The sequence below is a fragment of the Brachycentrus maculatus genome, unplaced genomic scaffold (genome assembly GCF_059751285.1).
Source record: "Brachycentrus maculatus isolate JH-2025_06_01 unplaced genomic scaffold, ASM5975128v1 h1tg000229l, whole genome shotgun sequence".
Lineage (NCBI taxonomy): Eukaryota > Metazoa > Arthropoda > Insecta > Trichoptera > Brachycentridae > Brachycentrus > Brachycentrus maculatus.
The window spans coordinates 457,826-479,239 of NW_028280980.1; the positions used below are offsets into that span (position 1 = coordinate 457,826).

The 21,414-nt window shown below is 31.1% G+C and overlaps 1 protein-coding gene across 3 annotated transcripts in view; it reads left to right on the top strand.

Annotated features, from left to right (window-relative positions):
* The first annotated feature begins 3,967 nt into the window (after positions 1 to 3,967).
* Positions 3,968 to 21,414, top strand: part of LOC148306713 (uncharacterized) — a 52,925-nt gene continuing 35,478 nt past the window's right edge. For 2 of the 3 annotated variants that reach the window (XM_088264516.1, XM_088264517.1), the window contains exon 1: positions 3,968 to 4,035. The gene's annotated coding sequence lies outside the window, so the exon portion shown is untranslated. Of the gene's footprint in view, positions 4,036 to 4,542; positions 4,676 to 21,414 lie in introns of those variants that run through there. The other variant, XM_088264518.1, reaches the window with a different exon arrangement.

A 21,414-nucleotide genomic window follows, 5' to 3' on the forward strand; every position in this document is an offset into this window, starting at 1 on the left:
GGAAGAATCTTGGGAAAACGAACAAGAGGCCGCCCAAGAACTTCATACTTCCAGGATTTGAAGCGGCTCATGGACGTCTCCTCCTATTCGCAGCTCAAGAGGATGGCGACTGACAGAGACAAGTGGCTGACACAACAAGGCGCTGCCTTTAGAAGATGATGATGATGTCGGCTAGGGGGGGGACATGACACGTAAGGAAGAAGAAGAAAAATAAGTGTTTTCCAGGGATGTGTGCGAGTAATTTTTGAATGCACATCTTTGGATTGTTTTGAATTTTGCATGTTGGATTGTCTAAATTGTTAAATATTTCCTCATAAATACAAATTATGAATTTCATAAAAAATATTAGTAAAAACATAATTTATTACTTTTTTAACTATCGTCATCCGCAAAAATTGTGCAACAATAGTATTTTAAATTCAATTAAAGTAAATTAAATATACAATATTATACAGATGTCCACGAATTAATTTGACAATGTCGAGACTTGGGCAATTAGCGTTATCTTAATTCCACATCTTTATTAAGCTTGTCCATTTAACAACAGAACCGGTAGTTTAGGCGTGGGTGAAGAGTAATATCCGATTACGACATAAAGGCGAATAGTTCAAGCATAGGGTACCAGCATATATGCGGTATCTCTGCGATGTGTCAGTCGCACTGTTATGCAAATGATTTTTTAAGAACACTTATTTGCTTCATCATGTTCAATCAATAATGATCGCTATTAACCACCATTGAGTAACTATCATCGTTATCATTCGACTCTAATTTTTGTGCATTTTTTTCGCCAGTCATGGAATATAACATTTCTTTACGATTACGTATGGGAAACAACACATAGACTTTTGATATTTTTTTACAAAAATCTGTTAAATGATTTAATGAAATGTAAAATGGATTATTCAATTATTTTATTTTTATCGATTTATCACGTTTTATTAACGGTTTGCAGGAGGAGGTCATAGTATATATATATATATATATATATATATATATATATATATATATATATATATATATATATATATATATATATATATATATATATATATATATATATATATATATATATATATATATATATATATATATATATATATATATATATATATATATATATATATATATATATATATATATATATATATATATATATATATATATATATATATATATATATATATATATATATATATATATAAATATATATATATATATACATATATATATATATATATATATATATATATATGTTTATATATATTTATATATTTATATATATATATATATATATATATATATATATATATATAATATATATATATATATATATATATATATATGTATATATATATTATATAATTAAATAATACAAGAATTTACCCATATATATTCGATGTTATCTTCATAACAAAATTTGAAAAATGCAATAAATGAAAAAACCTAATGCTGCTAATCAAATAAGCACATTAAAAATTAAAATATTAAATTATAAATATGTTAATTATTTTTCCCGTGAGATTAAGTCATTATTATTAATCATCTTTTCATTTTTAGTCTTACATCTGTTGAATTGTGTAAAATATGTATTTTTTCAATTTGAACAGTAATTACTGTCGCCATGATTCGAGTTCTTATGACATGTTTTAGAAACGATTAAAATCATATAATTTCCCACTTAGCTGTGTCTAATGTATCATTTTGAGGTTATAATGGTGTCGTGCTAAAGACATTTATTTATTAATGTAAAATTATTCAACAATTAATTGCAATTTTGTCCGAACCACCTTGAATGCGCTAGTGTTGTTGCGTAATTCTAACTATTGTAAAATAAACACGCTACACGTAAAATCTGCGATATAATATATCGGTATTGATAAAATGAAACTGTATTTAAAACTAAACGTTATACTTATTATTGGTTAGGATCAAATGTTAAGAGCTACCTAAGACAAGGACTCCTCCGCCTCCGTAGTGTAATGGTCAGCACGCTCGGCTACCGTTCTGGGGGTCCCGGGTTCGATTTCCAGAGGGAGGTCTAATAAATATTTGTGATTTTTTTCACTCCCATATTTTTTCAATATTACCCTGGACTGGTACCTGAAGCGGAGGATCACCTTTCCTTCGTGTGTTAACGATCGTTTATATGATGCAGTGCCCTATACACCATTGGGGTGCGGATAAGGGTTCGAATGAAGACAAGGACAATTACTCTTAAGTGACTTCAGGGAGTCCTGTTATGACACGCACAGAAGAAGAAGAATCAAACTTCAGAAGAATCAAGAAGACTAATGAATTATTGGAATTTATCAGTCACTAGATTATTCACCCTACGGATATAGAAATATTATATAACTCGAGGTCCTGAGACCGATTGACAATGTTTTTTTTGTATTTGTGTGTTTGTCATTATCATATGTTATTATGTTTATTATGTTTATATTATCCAAGTCTTTATAAGCGCCCTTGAGGTAGTATTTTACGAAAATGGCGCTATACAAATTCTCTAAATTATTATTTTTTTTTTCGTATCTTATATGAAAGAAGACGGAAGTCTGAGCATCCAAGGGTTTACGACCTAATATTTGTCTGGTGTGAGTGATCACTTAACACACTCGTGTAACTTTCACCATTCTGCCCATTATTGTACATCCATATTGCATTCGTTTTTGAAACTTCAAAATATATTCAAAACGATTCTGTAATCCATACTACCTCAAATACAGATAACTAAACTTCTCATGTATTATATTTACCATATAATCGTATAACAACGAGATATCTTACATTTATATTGGAGTATTTTTTACGCTTAAAATATTATTATAGCTTTTACAAATAAACATTAATGATTTATTCACAGAATTTAATTTTAATTTAAAAGGCATTTACTGACTCTATTTTAAATATGAGATAAGGCTTTAAAATAATAAATCCAATACTTAATACTATATGAATTTCATATTTATTAATATTAGTTTTTCTTCATCAGACGTTTTGTGTCTTACTGTGCGTTGAAATCATTTATATGGTAAATCGAAAATAATTATCTGGTTTTAAATATAATTATTTTTTTCAAGACATATTTTTATTATGAACTTACACACGGAAAATTCTAACTACCATACGAATTAATTAACTGACCACCACGCCACTTCCCCGCAGGGATAGGCAGAGAGAATTGAACACAACCCACTCTGTCTTTGTTATGTCCTCATTCAAGTATTTGAAAAACTTGTTTTTTTTTATATTGATAACTCAACCTAGATGAAGATGAATATGATAAGTTTCCTTTTATAAAAACTTTGGGTTGATTTTTTAAAATAATTTGTACTGTAATTTTGTGAAAAAATATTAAAAAATGAAAAAAGTGATTTAAAAAAAAACACTTCGGTGTCGAGAACTCGCATGTGAAAGAACATTTCAATTTAAGAATAAAATACAACATTCAAAATTTGAGATAAATGCCTATGACAGGTAGTAAGCCCTTTTAATACCCAGACTTCCTTATTCTCCTTTATCTTTGTTGAGTTAATTATACACATTTTATGTATTTTAAAACATGTACAATATTTTTAAACAGTTACTGACCCACTTAATGGGTGTTAAAAATGTTAATTAACACTCGACGTCAAATATATAAAGTTAATGGTAAAATTAATTTCAAACTTTTCCAAGATTTCTCTATGAGTTGTTTCAAGCCGCCTTGGAACAAAAATGATGCAATGTCAATTTGCTAATCAACCGATTAAAGACAAATTACTGGTGTGAAGTGACGTCACATTCGATAATGCGCCCCTCTGCCGAAAACACCCGACGACTGCCGAAAAATCCCGACCGACGCAGTCTGAAAAGAGCAAAAGAGTAATGATATCGTGCTCTCGGGGTGGGGGCTCATTTTTTCGGCTCAAGCAGCCCGAAAGGGGGGGGCGAAGCCTCGTAAGCTGTATTTTCCTAGCACAGACTCACTCCCAGTCCTCACCAATCGAAGAGCGGACGCTATCATTACACCTACAACCGCAATCGATCGATGTAAGTCACCCAGCAAATAAAAAAACTGTTTTTATGACTTAAATATTACGCAAAAATAATAATAAATTAATTATGAGTGCTCTCAAATATAAACAACACGAAAAAAATCGCTTTAAAAATAAATAATCTAAAATTACTAAAAAGCTTCCTAACGTTTTTTTTATATGTAAAATATTAAGGTCGTTTGAAAAATTATTTTTTAATATTGTTGTGAAAAGTGACAAGTAGCTACTTATCTGGACAAAAGTGAGTGTTTACAAGTGATCTATGGCCAAATATATTTTATGTTGACACCCGGCGCAGTCCGAGTTGAAAGTTGCCGCCACTCCACTGGACCGTGGCACTTTTACTTTCATACCTCACCGTGCGCGCTCTCAATACATTCTTATTTCTTATTAAGATTTCTCGCGTCGCGCCCAACACGTAATAACGCGTCTAACCGATCACTTCCCGCGCCCGCTTCACGCGAGACAGGTACCTTTCGATTTCGTTCGCTTCCTGAACGCGCGGAACATCCCTAATCCATAGATTAATCACTAGCCGCGTTCGAAATTTTGACGTTTAGAGATTTCGAATTTCGCGGGTTTTTTATTGGAATTTGTAATATCATTGTGATTGTATTCTTTTCTGTGGGGATTCGGTAAGTACTTATTATTTTATATGCTTATTTTTTGACTGATTTTGACTTTCGACAAAAAAAATTGTTTTCCGACTTATTAAAAGGCTTAACATATCGGCCCCTCTGATGATTTCGTTCTTCCATATGTAAGTCACGTACATTTTAAACGGCACGTATTTCCATAAGGATATTTCTGGTAAAATAATTTAAATGATTTTTCATGTTATATAGGTAAACATACCTTTTTGAGAAGAGTTTTAATTCAAAGCATTGGATTTTAGTGGGGAATACTTGTATTTGAAACAAAACTCAATATGTAATAAAAAAAAAAACTCAGAATTTTTTTGTCGGGTCATTATGTTACATTCATCAATATGTTACATTTATTATTCAGCCTTTGTGATAATTATAATAGGAAGCCATTTTGAAAATGATTTATCTATTGTAACAATATCTGTCGTAGCAGTCTACTGGCAGGTTCAGCTACTTACGTCCAGTTCAACTTGTCTGAGACCATTTCAAAACATTGTTGACAAATCGTATTGCTAATAAAAAGAAATTGATTTTGTCGACCCATGAATTCGTTTTTCGTTTAGGTGATGTTGCCATGTCTTTGCGGATTGATTGAAATACGATTTAAATTGTCAAAGAACAGAAAATCAACATACTTTTTTCAGGTCTAAGAACATTATTTCTGTGCGTCAAGGCTATGTGTCTTATTTTTACTTTATTAATAACATTTTTTAATGTTTTGTTTAAAATCACAGCATCCAGTTACAGTAGAACAGTTTAAATTTTAATTATATGCAATATTTAGTAGCTCATCATATGATATCGTCACTGACCCATGAGTCAAAAACCAATACCGAAAGCAGATTTGAACTAGATGAGAGTAGGATACCTGATATGAGGGCAGGCCTAGTATTTTTTTGTATGAAGACTTGTTACAAGGTTAATTATTAACAGGATTTATGAATACATAAATCTTTATATTCATTTGATATTTAATATATTAAAAACGCTGAAGCATAAAATAGATTATTCTAACTTTGACTATTTCGTATGTGCAATATTGTGCCCTTTGCATAATTATTTGTGCATTGTCATTAATTGGAGGGGGGAAAAGATATCATGAAGTACTTTATTATCGTGTTGATATATTAAAGCTATAAAATATATCTAAAGAGTATAAAGAAAAGCATTTTTATATGTATGTATGACCAAATGTAAACAACTCTTAAAAGATAAAGTATAAGACATAAGTATGTTTGATTTTAAATCACCTTTTTTAACCATAGTTATACTACTCGATTTTAATCCAATTTACAAATTTTTAAATGTATTTTATATTTTTCAAAGTATTTGATGCAATCCATTATGATCAATTAATTTCCCTTGTAAATTTTTTTTTTACCTTTACACGAGTATAAGAAATTGAAGAAATCGTTTGCAGGTATTCTTGTAGACTTTGTGTGCTGTAACGGCGATCCTGCCAGATCCTGCCAGATCGCCGTTACATTGATTCAGTGCTGTCAGTGGTCAGATACGTAGAAATCACAAAGCATTACATGTATCATGAACCCTTGTCCGCACCCAATGGCACATAAGGCACTGCATCATATAACCACAGTGTTATCTTGATCATTAAAACACGACGGAAAGGTGATCACCCCTCCGCTTCGGGTACCAGTTCAGGGTAATATTGAATAAATATTAGAATTAAAAATACATTCATATTTGTTTGACCCCTTGGGAATTGAACCCGGGACTCGGGGATTACATTTAAAATTGAAATAAAATAGTCTTAGAACGGATTCATATTCAGTATTTAAAAATGTTTTTTATCAATATTTAGAGAAACATCGTTTTCAGACGTCTTCTTTTGATGGTACAGAAATATGCTTTTAAGAAAATATCTCATAAACGCGAAGATATATGCAAAGCATACCCAAACAGGTTTGATTGTCCTTCATATCATGTCCATTTGATGACAGTTGAATGACGCTCAGTAAACCCGCTGTCTTGTCTTTTAATTTACAATTCATATTCTGTATAGCACAAGATATCACTAAGGAAAGAGGTCGCGATGTACCTATAATTGGTTTTACCACTACAATACAATAGAAGATGATAGTAATGTAACCAATAATGCAACGAATATATTGAATTAATTCAATAACAATAAATTTATGCAGAAATAATTCAAGAACGACTCACATTTTATTATCATGAATAGAAAATTTCTGATCGCTTTTTCGAATTCCCAATTTTTAATTTTCTAATTCGGAAAAGATAATTTTCACTCGAGAGTATTATTTGTGAGTAAAATCTATATGATGATTGGTTTGGTTCTTTTATGATCAGTCTCCACCCGTTTCTACCCTCCGCTCGCCTCTTCAACTAGGCGTACACTACACTACAGCGCAACTCTGAGATAATTTAGTCCATATAGTTCAAGCAGGTCGTTGTCTGTAGTTTTTACCTTTACACATGCCCTCCGCAATCGTAAGAAGCAGGCCTGGGTATCTTATATTAAGAAATAACCTGCAAAGCCTTTTTTACAGCTTGTCTGCAGGTAGGATAGTAAGAAGAGGGAAGATAAATGTATGTGTTTTTTTTTCACTAATAGATGTCTCTAGTGATTCAAGAACAAGGTTTCTAAATTGGTTCATATATATAAAACTTCCAAGAATTTGAGTAGCGTGGTTGTCAATAATGGGTAGAATTGATGAATGTTACACGTGTGTATTACTTAAACCAGCCTATGAATCGTCAGCCCCGTAAATGCCCAGACTTCCATATTCTTCTTCATATTTGATGAGATATCAAAAAATAATATGAAAATAACTCTTGTAATTGGAGATAATCCAGATTTTGTGAACAAGTATTAAGACACACTTAAAATGTTGTAAGATAAATGTGAAGTATATATCACAAACACCCAGACTATTTAAAAATAAATCTTTCCTGAATTTATTTTACAATTCGCGGGAATCGAGCCCGCGACGCCAGTTTCGCAGTCGAGCGTCTACCTAACTACGCCTATGTTATACACAAACAATTTACAATTTCATATACATTTATGAATTCCTCCTTCTGTCTAAATAGGCTAACCCTACTCGCTTAGGTACATATTAACTGTTTACATAACACTCAGCTACGCACGAACACACATTCCAGTTCTAACTGATGTAGTTTAGCGTAAATATACCTGCGTCGCTATGTTAATGCTTATAAAAACGATCCAGAATCATTAGTCATAAAAATATACCATTTACGTACATTTAATATTTTATGTATGATTCACGCTACTTCATATTTTCTTATTACCTAATAGTCTTTTTGTGCTTAAAATTGTACACCAAAGGTTAGAGATTATACTATGTTTAAATATGTATATATATATATATATATATATATATATATATATATATATATATATATATATATATATATATATATATATATATGCATATATATATATATGTTTGTGTGTATGTATGTGTAATCTGTAATCAAAATCTGTCTACATATCGCTCACTCCTTTCAACGTCATATATAAAAAAACTTGATTTCTCAGGAGATCCTTTTTGATGTTGAAAAATATAATAAAATGTATTAACAATAAATATCAAGCCACTTATTGAACTTTTTACTGTGCAACAGGTCTTTTTACGTAAAACCTGAATGTTTTTTTTCCATTTCAAAAATATTTAGTACTATTAAAAAAAATATTAAACAATACCTTTTCTTCAAAATGCAAAAACAACACTTTCTGCCCTGTAGCTAGTAAATATGCCGCTTTTGCTGGGATATTGTACATTTTCTGGGCATTCCGAAAACATGCACAACTGAAATTTGACGATTTTTGATATATGACGTTGTTGAAAGGAGTGAGCGATATGTTTTATGCGAATCTATTCTATATTATCCGTAATAATAATTAACTGTAATTGAACGCGTTGTTTCTTAATAAAGTTTTGGAAAAAGAAACCAAACCATATGACCTTTCCAGTCAGTAGACAAACCATTGCAAAACGCAACCAGTTTCCGACCAATTTCATATCGATTACAACTAATTTTTAACACCAGACTTATATTTCTCGATTGAATACATTTGTTGAATTACGAAAAAACTCAGATTGTTTTAAAAATAATTTAATTCAATAATTCAATAAAGCTGTACCAAAAAAATTATCGACTCATTTCTTTGGATCTCATATAGTAAATATATACATATGTACATACCACACATATTTAACTAATTAAACATCACGCCGCTTCCCTTTAGGGGTAGGCTTGGAACGCCACACCACCTGTCTTTCTAAACATTCTTCGCCTCTTCCACATTCATGCATCTCCTTATTCATACCTGCCGATTTTTTGACTCCTTACCTGACCGCTCTCCTCTGCTCCTTTTTCCAACTACACTCACTTCATAAGTTTGTTTTACCGTTCTTTCACTCATTCGTTCCACACGTCCAAACCATTTCAAATCACATACATATATATTTAACATACATATATTATAAACATACGTATTTATTTCGTTCATATTCAAAAACAAATATATATACAATACTTCTATTTACATACATACCATAATATATTTATGAGTTATATTACTATACGTTCTGGTGTATAAATAAGAATACATAATTTTAAAATTTTCAATTTATTGCCTTATTAGCATTGCTAGCTGTAAGTATAAAAATAAGATAAAAAAACAAAAGAGCGAGATTTTGATCATTTTCCTCACTTTGTGTTCCAATTAATATCGACATGGGACCATATTTCATAACAAAATCGAAATTAAAATAATCAAATGCCAATCTCGCACATAATATATAATATATATATATAATCAAATTCATATGTGGTTATTAATTAAAAAGTCAGTCAAAAATAATTAACATCATAGAAATACACACGGCACCGTGAAATTTATGTAATACAAAAATCTCATAATATGTAGTGTACTTTTAAAATATACACGATACGCATACATTCGTATACGCCAAGAGATACTATAAAAAATTATATCGTAAAGTAGCGATTCTTAAAATATGGATTTATTTTGATCTTAAGGGTACTATAAAATAGCACAGAGAATCGATAATAATAGGTATTATGAAATAAAAAATAAAATTTTTTTTTTCAATAAATCGTCATCCGCACCCAATGGTGCATAGGGCACTGCATAATATAAACACAGTATTATCTTGATTGTTAACACGTGAAGGAAAGGTGATAATCCCTCTGCTTCAGGTACCAGTCCGGGGTAATATTGTTTAAATATTACAGTTAAAAAAAAACACTTATATTTATGTATGAACTTGGGAATCGAACCCGGGACCTCTAATATGGTACTGACCATTTTACTACGGAGGCGTAGTAATCTACATAAAGCATTATTTTTTAAGCAATAAACTAACTGGTCCATATCCGCCAGCCTTGTCCTCATATAAATATGTTTCCTTTAAATTACAATATTTCATCGATGAACGTAAAAAACTACCACTTTTATTGCTTCAGATAAACACATTCAAAAGCTTTGAAAGCAATTTGTGTCTCGGGATCTTGCAACTTTCCTCTTGATTTATGACCAAAGTGCATTTAGCGATTAGTGCAACGCTCGCTGGCGTCATTATTGCATTCCTCATGGATGGCTTTATTTGACAGCTGAAATATCGACACCAGTTTTAGTAAAGTGTACGTACTTAATACAAGTTCAACCATAATAACTTTTATAAGAAATACACACATGGAGAAAAACCGTTTAACTAGTTTTTAATGGATTTCATTATTTCATATTCTGTCTGGCTTCATCCCATCTTATCGCCTTTGTGAACTGTTTGCATCAGCTCTCTTCGTCCTCAGGTTGTAGGTCTTTCAGCCATGGACAACGGCACCTAAGTCCTGCCTTCGAATCGTGTTTTCTTTCTGCAGCATCCATGAATTATATGGTCTTCCTCTAGATGTATTTCGAGGAAGATCCTTGATGATTGCCTGATTCACAATATGATCAAGTTCTCTGCGTCCTATGTGCCAATACCATCTCAACTGCCTTTTCTCTATCTTACTATTGATGTTTGTTACACACAGGCTTCCGCGAATGCGTGAACTTATTTTATAATTTTTTTTAATGTTAACGTTTGGATTCTTGTTTCATAGATTTGAAAATATTTTTATTGCGTCACAGCTTTGTGAAAATGAACATAATAGGAATGTGTGCTTTCAAACTTATTTCTTTTCAATTTAATCCGATTGAACAACCGCAACGCAACCTTGATATGACCAGGCATATCTTATATAAAATAAGACAATGTGTTGTAATAATTGTCAAATTTCCCACTCGGAAAATTGTTTCTTTAAAAAAATAATTAATTTTAATAAGCCTAAGGATTTAAAAATCCTTGAATCATCATAAACTATTGTTGAAAATGTATTAACATACCATCTTTGGATATGCTGGGTACGTAAATAACAATTATTATTGTCAAAAATATTACTGAAGATGAGTTTTTAAAAATGGTTTGTAACAATTGAAATATAAATATTCATATTACGCGATTATATTTGGAGGCTTCCAAATTATGTACGTGATTATGTAAAGACGATTGTGTAACAGTCGCTCGTAGTCTATCGGCATTATAATGCACACGACCTGCTTTTAAATGAACATCTCGTGGTCATCTCTCCTTCCTATGTGTTCGGTTAGCTGTTGGCACTCAATGGCTATACCGCCGAGTCAGATGTTATAGCTATTACCGGAATGACTTTCCCCGTATTACGAAATGGCTATAAAAACAATATGACACGTCGGATGTACTGAACTTATTAATCATAGTGGCACTTACTTTATAGAAACCATTTTATATTTATTAATATAAAAATCAAAAATCTATATTTAATTCGATTAGAAATATGTGTACTCGCATCTACATTTCGACATCCCAATATCGATGGTAAAGAATATGGAATTCTGGGTTTATGTATATATCATAAATAAATATATGACATGTGTTTTGATGCATTTCGCATCATTTTCAAATACTATATGCAGCGGTGGTAATAAATAATGTGGTTAATACAATGACGATATACTTACATATATATTTATAGTATATTATGTTGGCAGGCAATGCAACGGGCTAATGATTCTTCTCTACTCACTCTAGTATGTGCTTATATATCATCTGAACTGAAAATATCAATTTAAATTAATATTTAATAATAATACATTATAACACGCTTAAAGTATCAGAAATAAAGACTCCATAAGCGTATCAGGCAAGAGTCTTCGAGATAGAATAAGAAACGCCAGGATCAGGGAAATATGCGAGATCGAAGATGTCGTTAGGTGGGTAAGGCAACGAAGGAGACAATGGTATGCGCATATAAGGAGAATGAAACCATCCAGACCTCCCCACATACTGTACGGCCAACCCCATGGTATACAACTCCCGGGCAGACCACCAAAGAGATGGATCAATAGCTGGGAATCAACATCGCAGGAGGCTAATCCCTCTTTAATACAGGCCACAAGGCCTACACCAAGAAGAAGAAGAAAAAGAAGACGTTTACAACAACATTTCCTTAAAATCTGTTCAAAACATTTTTCCACGTAAAAATCATTTCAAATATTGAGAAATGATAATTCCTATAACTCTGAATGAAAAAACAAGTTCTTGTTATTACAAAATAAGCATACATTTGGCTTGGATTTATTGCCAATGAGACATGCGGGCAATTATTTAATGCAATGTAATGGAGAGAGGTTTTATTTTGATTCGAGTAAAATTAGTGCCAAAATCGTGTTAATTGGAAAAAAATTTCAATTGGCAGAAATGTAATATTTTCATTTTAAAAGAAAACGATTTAGTATACCAAATTCGCATCATGAAAAAAGCTTCATTCATCTCACCAAAGATAGTCTCTAGTGAAATTCTAGTGATACAAGCACTTATTTCTAATTTGAACTATATATAAAAGATCCAAGAATTTGAGTACAGTGGTTATCAATCATGGGTAGAATTGGTGAATTTCACACGTGTGTAAAGTGATCACTTAAACTAGCATATGACGGTCGCAAGCCCTGTATATGCCCATTATTTTTAATCTTTGTTGAGATGTCCAAAAATAATTTCAAAAATTACTCCTATAATTGGAGATATTCCAGATTTGTGAACAAGTATTTCTGAAAATGTTATTAATATTCTTAATGACGCTCTTTTTATATCTTCAAATTAAAACAGTCTCCTGAATTAAGTAGCGGAGTTATTGATATATATAAAATAAAAAAGCTCTCTTATGGCTAATACTATTCGTACCGATTATTTGCATAACAACGGATGTTGTGACGTCATAGTGACGTAATAATTATCCTAGAAGCTACCGATTATCCGGACATGGTGATAACGTTGCCCACTTGTGACGCCACTCCACGCAACACGAATGCTGATGAATTCGGCACCACAATGCCTCCTGCCGGCCAACTTTCTCCCTATATTGTGACACAACTTTCCACCGAGTAATTATTACACTTAAAGTCGTGTTTGCATTGTGTCAAGACGTCTTAGATGATCTTTGGTTTCGTAATTATGTATTTTTATTTATTTCTGAAACGAACGAGAGAAAATTTTGGTAGCATTATACTTTTAAATTTTAATTTTTGTTCACTTGATTCAGATCATCCATCTTCTTAACCAATTACTAAAGCCTTACTCGATATAATCGAATTCAGTAAGCGTCCGGCTGCACTGAGAACCGGACGTCGCTGCAGACCCCTTTTTTTTAAAGTGTATGTGTATTGATTTTTTTTATTTTTTATAATATACAAGTATAATGAAAAAATATTTAAATCCTTACCTTTCTTCAACTCTTTTCTTTTCAGAACAATATATTTATTTTAAGTAAAACCTAATATATTTCAAAAACAAAACGGCGTTTTAAAATGAAAATCTCATATGAGTTATATCAGGTAGCATTTAACATTATTGAATTTTTTGGTTTAAACACCGTTTTTGTATTGAAAAAATACGTTTTTCTTCGAAATAAATATATGGTTTTAAAAAGAAGAGTTATTGAAAGGTAAGGAGTTGAAAATTTATAAATATATTTTTATAGTTTTTTTTAAACGTAGAACACCACACCAATCTCAATGTAGCATTGTATCTTTCCCTACCCCTTCGGGAAGCGGCGCGATGGTTAGTTAGATAAATATGTTAGTTCAAATAGAATCCCAATCTTACTTCTTGGAGAGATTTAGACCGGAAACGATCTACAAAAAGTTGGGTTTTTCAGGCTTTTGTGAAATCCGTGAATAATGGAAATGCAGACTCATTCTTTGTACCCCAAAACGAATTTGTTGTATGTAATAAACAATACACCTCCGGGACACTTTTTAATCTGTTATTGGAATTCAGGTGATTAGTTATGGTTGAGTTGTTATTAACGATCATGAAGTATATAAAAAGCAGATTCTTGAATCAATTCAATTAATTTGTTATTTCATTTCATAATATTAACAAAAAAACCAATCTGAACCAAATCATCCTATAATTATTTAATTTACTATCAATTTATTTAACGTACCATAATTTTAGAGTGCGAAAAACAAAAAAAAAAAATATTTAGTTTTTAACCACTTTCATTGTATCCTTGAATACAACAGGATTGAATCTCTTCTTCAGTTATCCATACGTACTAAATAATATTTTAAAAATACGAGATACTTGTTAAACCGGTTGAAAAAATAATACCAAAAATAAAAGTAGTTAAAAACAATATATTTATTTTAAAAGCTATAAAATGTGCCACAAAGCATCAGCAGAAAACATTCAATAAATTTTGACAGTTTAACCAGTACCTAACAGGTTGATATTACTTCATTACTTCAATACATTACTTCAAATAAATTTAATACATGCATAGAAACGTACGATTAAAAACGCAAAAATACGTCAGACAAAATCAGACATATGCCGCGTTTGATCAAAGGAACTTTGAGTATATCGCAATAAATCTCTCACTATATCCATAAAACAATTAAGTAACGACCTTCAAAGCATGTGTAAAAGAGCTATTAACGCTTGGATAATAGAGATGGGTAGACACGAAATATATCGTGTCAATTGGTCAATAGAAAAGATCTGTTGAGATGGTTTGGGCATCTGGAACGATTGAGTGAGGAGAGACCGTAAAACAAATTTATGGGTTTTGACCCATATTTGTATTATTAGAAATAGCAGCAGAGGATGATCGAGGAAAACTTGTTATGACCAAGTATGTCAAATTCTTGAAAGTAGTCATGTCAGGAGTTGGAATATTCAACGAGTGTGTACAAGGATAACATAAAACAAATACAGATTGATGTGGTCTTCTATTATCTCAATTTATTAGTTATTTGGTCAAAATTTACGCGATAACAGGGTGATAAATCTTCCGTTTGAAATTCCAATCTATGATGACAGAACATGTTATCGGAGAAAAACAACAAATGGCTTGGTAGCTAAACGTTATTGCTTTACCACGAAGATAAATACCAGTCAGTCAACAGTTCATAGTTCAAACACTACTGCCTGATTGAACTTCTAAAAAATGTGTTTCCTCAATTGTTATATAACATAGTACGTACAGCATAGGAAATATAGGTACCTAGTATACAGTATTACATTCTATGGCTATCAAAGTTTAGGAATTATCTGACCTTTTCATCTCATTAATGTCATGTCAATAATCTTTGTTTGAAGCAACGCGGCTGTGGTTTCATTGTGATTATTGTATTTAAAACCACTAACGTGGCGATTCTCAAAGTATGGTCAGCAGACCTGCTTGGGTTCTTCTCAGACAAGTAGAAAAAAATAAAAATAAAACTATTTCATCAATTCACAGTGAAATCAATAGTTCGTTTTGTAAATTGTATTGTTGTACATACTATTGTATATGCCAGTAGTGTATACGATGTATGTATAATATATGGTGTATGATATTAAAAATTAACCAATGAAAAGATGATGTTACCGTGATCTACATTAGCACATGTCAGGATTTATAATGCAATATATGTGCATGGAAAAGGCATTCACTCATTGCGAACAATTATATGCACATTTTTACGCTAATCGTATACCATCAATGCACGGTGGCACAAAATAAACCACCCTTTCAGAAGATATTATAATTTTTGCACATGGCATCGTACATCAGTCATATTTGACTTTGTGAACTAGGCGGCTGCAGTATACAAAACGATTAAGAGTGGCGCAAAATCCATCAATTTTGTTTTTGAAAAACGTTTTTACTAAATAAAATAAAAATATTTCTAGTGATGAAAATCTTTATTTGGACTATTTTTTTCGTACGTTGACAAGATGATAACTGTCAATTGTCAGCCGCCAGTGTTGATAATACATTTGTGCCCGTTTTATTAATAATTAATATTATTCGCCGAAAAAAATTGAGTACCGCTGTATTGGACAATGATTTTAAAGCAAGAACTTTTGATTGCTATAAATACAAAAGACATAAATTTATTTTTAAACAATTTTATTTTTGTCAGTAAAAATATCTTTGTAGCATTATATCACGATCTATTAGAATGTTTATTGATTTTTTTATAAGGAAAATACGCTAACAATTTCAGCAAATCAGTTCTTTTATAAATAATATAAATGACCTTTGTAATAGGTATAGTTGACAAAATTCTCGTAACACAGGTTTATGTTCTGACAATATTTACATTTAATAGAAATTTTTACCTCAACAACGTTAGAAAACGTTTTAAAATATCCTCGTGTAGTTCCATAATATTTAATTACATTTACGTATGAGAAAATTAAAATCATTTTTGATATTCATTAGTTTTGCGGTAAAACAGGCCTGATTTGATTGTTTGCCTCCGTTGTATAGTGGTCAACGAATTCGGCTGTTATGCTGCGGGTTTGATTCCCAAGGCGGTGAAAAAAAATAAAAGTGATTTTTGACTCTAATACACACTTAATAACCTAAGACTGGTACCTAAAGAGCAGGACTGATCGCCTTGCCTTCATATTACAAACGATTAAATTAATATTTTGTCAATTTGATGCAGTGCCCTATGCACCATATGATGCGGATAATAAGGGTTAAAAGAATGTATGAAGAGATCCATGGATATGGAAGAAGCGAATAATGTTTTCAAAGCCAGATTGGTGTTGCGTTATATCCTCTTTGCCTACCACAGCGAAGAAGCGGCATGTTGTTACCAAGTTTAGTTAGAAATATATTCAATGTAAAAAGTTTTCAACTTTTCTCAAAATTTTATTTAAAAAAAAAGAGATAAATACGGTTGAAAAAATTTTTATACAAATCCTGTAAATAATTGATTTAATGCTGCATAATAATTATTTAATACCTATATATTCCGACATATTTTATACATATGGCACCAAATTGTATTTGTGTATATTATAATCGTACTTTGAGCGTCGCTATTAACTTATCAAAGTAATTTATCTTGAAGGTTATTTTATAACTGGCAAATTAAAATGTTATTGACACTGTACATGTGACCGAGAGTCAAAGGACAATTAATAATAAAATATATAAATAGCTAAACAACACATTTGACTAGATATAAAATCTTATGTAATTATTTCAATATCACTCTCCTTATCATTCATCGTTCACTTTGTGTAGTGCCACTTTAAATATTTAATATGATATTATACTACAAAGTTAACAATGCTTTTAATATACAAAATTAATTATTTCAATGAAGTATGGTATCATAAATCCTATTCGTTGTAATATATAACAATGCGTTTTGGACTTCGAGTGTGTAACTTGACCCAATTTAAGTATTATTGATTTGAAATAAATAGTATGAAAAAAAACTAGTTGATATTGAACTTTTGTACTAAACAATACATTTTTTTAAACAAATATTCTTTATAAGAATGATTTATAATTTGTAAATTGTGGTATTTGGAATCGTCGAAATTTTTTTTTCTTATCTTCGTAAAAATAAAGTTTCAGACTAGATTCTTGATTGGATAATATCAATATTAAGTGTTCACAACCGTCGTAATATTTTAATTATAAAATATCGTCGTAATACTTGTTAATAGTGTAACACTCATATTGCTTTCATTTTTTTGTTTATTACCAGCAAAGCCTCTTTTAGAAGCGTGTCTGCAGGTAGGATAATAAGGATAGGGAAGGTAAATGTGAAAAATACACCACAAATACCTAGAGCAATTAAAAATAAATATTTCTTAAATTTATTTTGCAATTGGCGGGAATCTAACCCGCGATGCCAGTTTCGCAGTCGGGCGTCTACCCAACTACGCCGCGGCACCCGTCAAATAATAAGGATTTTTCCTATAATTAGGATCTTTTTCGCAATAAGGAATCAAGATGCCATTCATTCAGTTCAATGAGTGCCCTATGCTTCTATGACTAAGTAAACTAACTACACTAATCCCTTCCACTGCCTACACCGGGGTACTTCTAGAAAATTTGGTGGCGGATTTACAAACTTGTATTTATTTAGATTGGCAGTGACAGAGAAATTGAAAGCTTTTAAATTTAAATTCACAATAAAATATGGATATAATTTTGTTTTACATATTCAATAAATTTCACAACTTAGTTTTAAAAAAAATGCTTTGCAAGAGAAGGTCTGTCTGGAAACCTAGATCTGGGAATGCGGTGGGGCAGCTTCCAATGCCCTATGCTTCGTACGCATGGAATAACGAAAGGTTTTTATGATTTAAAAATAGCATAATTAAAACACCTGTCACTCTTATGACACGTGTATAAGGTGACCGCAAATGTGTCGAAATAATTGGTGTTCATACTCAGACAATTCAAGTCTACCAATCAAAGCGAGAATAAATTTAATCTGCCACTTTATCGATTCGTTGCTTTTGACATAAACCCGCAAATTTATATTCAAAATATTTTAATTTCTTACGTAAAACATCAGCTCTTTGATATTTTTACTGGTAAATCATTAATTTTATCAAGCTATCGCTGGCTGATTGCGCGCGGATTCAGATATTTCTGAAATATCGTGTATAAACCGCTCGTTATTTATAGGTCTGTCATTCTTGGAGGTTGGCAACATTGGCAACGCCCAGAGCCACCTCTATAACTTGGTCATTCAATTTGCGTAATGGTCGGAATTATTGTTTTCTCAGACAACGAATTTGATATTCTGAATTTCTCAATAATTTATATCAATATATTGCCTAGGGGACTACGTTATCATTAATTGATTCGGCATCACTTTGTGGTAATATATTATCATTTTTAATTTTAGTTTTACTTGGTAGATACCACTATGTACCAAGCAAAACTAAAAAAAACATTTATTGTAATATCTATCCTTTTTTGTATTTTTTTTGCTTACTCTACTGATGACATCGTACGAATATTATTGACTTTTTATGTTTTCGACTATTGAGTTACTTAGTAGAGTTTTTTTTAGATCCACTTGTAACATTCACCAATTCAGCAGTGTGCGAGAGTTCCTAGAGACATCTTTGTTAGAATGAGGTCGTAAGCCCTGTAAATGTCCGGACATCCATATTCTTCTTCATTTATGTTGAGATGTCAAAAATAATGTTAAGAAAATAGCTCCTAATTGGAGATAATACATATTTGTCGACAAGTATTTGGAGACACTCAAAAAGTCGGAAACAAAGAATGGTTGTAAAGACAGAGTGGTAGGGTGTTCTATTATCTTTGCACACCTAACGTGACCATTTATTTTTGTCCTCAAAACGGGCCATCCACCAATTTTCACGTAATAGTATGTTTATTCAAGAAAACACGTATTTTTTCATAGTTTTTATGTATTAATAAAAATAAAGGAATTTTGATAAAGAAAATAAGAGGAATAAATAATATAATTTATATTTGAAGCACTATCTTTGTGATTTTCTATTTTATACTTAAAATGTAACTTTGTTTTAAAATCACTATAAATATTTTATTATTACTTAATTATAATGTCTACCGGTTTCGACGCTAACCGCTTCTTTATCAATACTGATTAATACATAAGACTGATTAATAATTAATATTTAAGCATGGAATTAAAAATATAAATGTGAAAATTTATGTTGTTTAGGCTATCTAAAAACGGGACGGTCCGGTACAAAACGGGACGTATGGTCACTTTATGCATACCCCTACGGGGAAGCAGCGTGATGGTTAGTTAGTTCATTAAAGTTAATGTTTTTTTTATTATTTGAAACTCACTTCAAAATGTTATTGATCTCTGGAAGCATCGAAATGGAAAGTGCCCGCCTACTATACAGTGCCAGTGGTTAAATAACCTCGCTACCAAAGTTGATCTTGTTTTTACAGCGCAAGGTTGGCAACCTTCCCTTATCGACTCTTAAAATAAATATAATCTAGAATTAACCTACGCATACAGATGATGTTAACTCAGCACAAAAAAAGCGTAGCTATTTTCATAAAATAAATTATTTGATTCATTAAGTTTTGACCCGATTTATAATCTAGTTAATTAAACTTAATAATTTATTATTATAGCATTAAATACTTATTTGATGTGTAAACCTAGCAAAACCTGCAGGGTTTGTAACGAATGAGTATGATGTGTGTAAGGAAAGTGATGACTCCTAAAATAAATATACTCTTATGATGATAACTCAGCACAAAAAAACGCGTAGCTATTTTTATGAAATAAATTATTTGACGTATTAAGATTTTGAGCCGATTTATAGTATCGTAAAATTTATAAACCTTTATCCGCAACCAATGGTGCATAGGGCACTGCATCGTGAGAAGAAGTGTTATCTTCATCGTTAAATGCACGAAAGAAAGGTGTTCAGCCTTCAGCTTTAGGTACCAGTCCAGGGTCGTATCAAATAAATATTAGACTGAAAAATCAGTAATATTTATTTTGACCCTCTTTGGAAGCGATTCCAAGCCCGCTAATCACTACACTATAGAGGCGAATAAACTGTTAAATTAAACTTAACAATTTATTTGTATTACATGAAATACTTTTTTGGTATGTAAGCCTAGCAAAACCTGTAAGATTTGTAACGAATGAGTATGATGTGTGCAAGGAAAGTTTGATTAGTTAATGAATGTCAACAAGTCCAAAGGTATAATTTGACAGGGAAATGATGAAAGGGTAAAATAAATGTTAGCTGGCAAATGATGAAAGATTGGCCGTTTGGGGGGGCCAAATTTCCATAAATTATTAACATCTTAACAAAGAGGAAGAATAATTTAAAAGTCTGGGTGTATACATGGTTGACGACCAATCATAGCCTAATAGAAGTGATCACTTTATTATTGTTTTTATTATTACGTTAGCCCTGTAAATACAGAGACGTCAATATATGACTCCGGAGTGGACAAACCTTAATGTGTGGACAAATATTTGAACACATCAAAATATTTAGGACACATTTTGGACACACTTTTCTTGGCAAAAAAATGTATAGTATTATAATATTGAAATATTATGAAGAAAAAATCATAAATTTTTATTAATGTATCGCGTTGTGGTTCCGTGGTTATTGACGTGGACTCTTGAGTCAGAGTTTCTTGGTTCGAACCCACCCTACCACAATTTGATATCTATTTCTAATAATGAGCCGCTTAGGCTCAAAGAAATAGTAGAAGTAATATAAATGAATTCGAAGTATTTTTGTAAATAATAAATAAAAAAAACACAAATATTTATTTTTTTAAGTTAATATTAAAAATATATATTTTATTGAGATTTG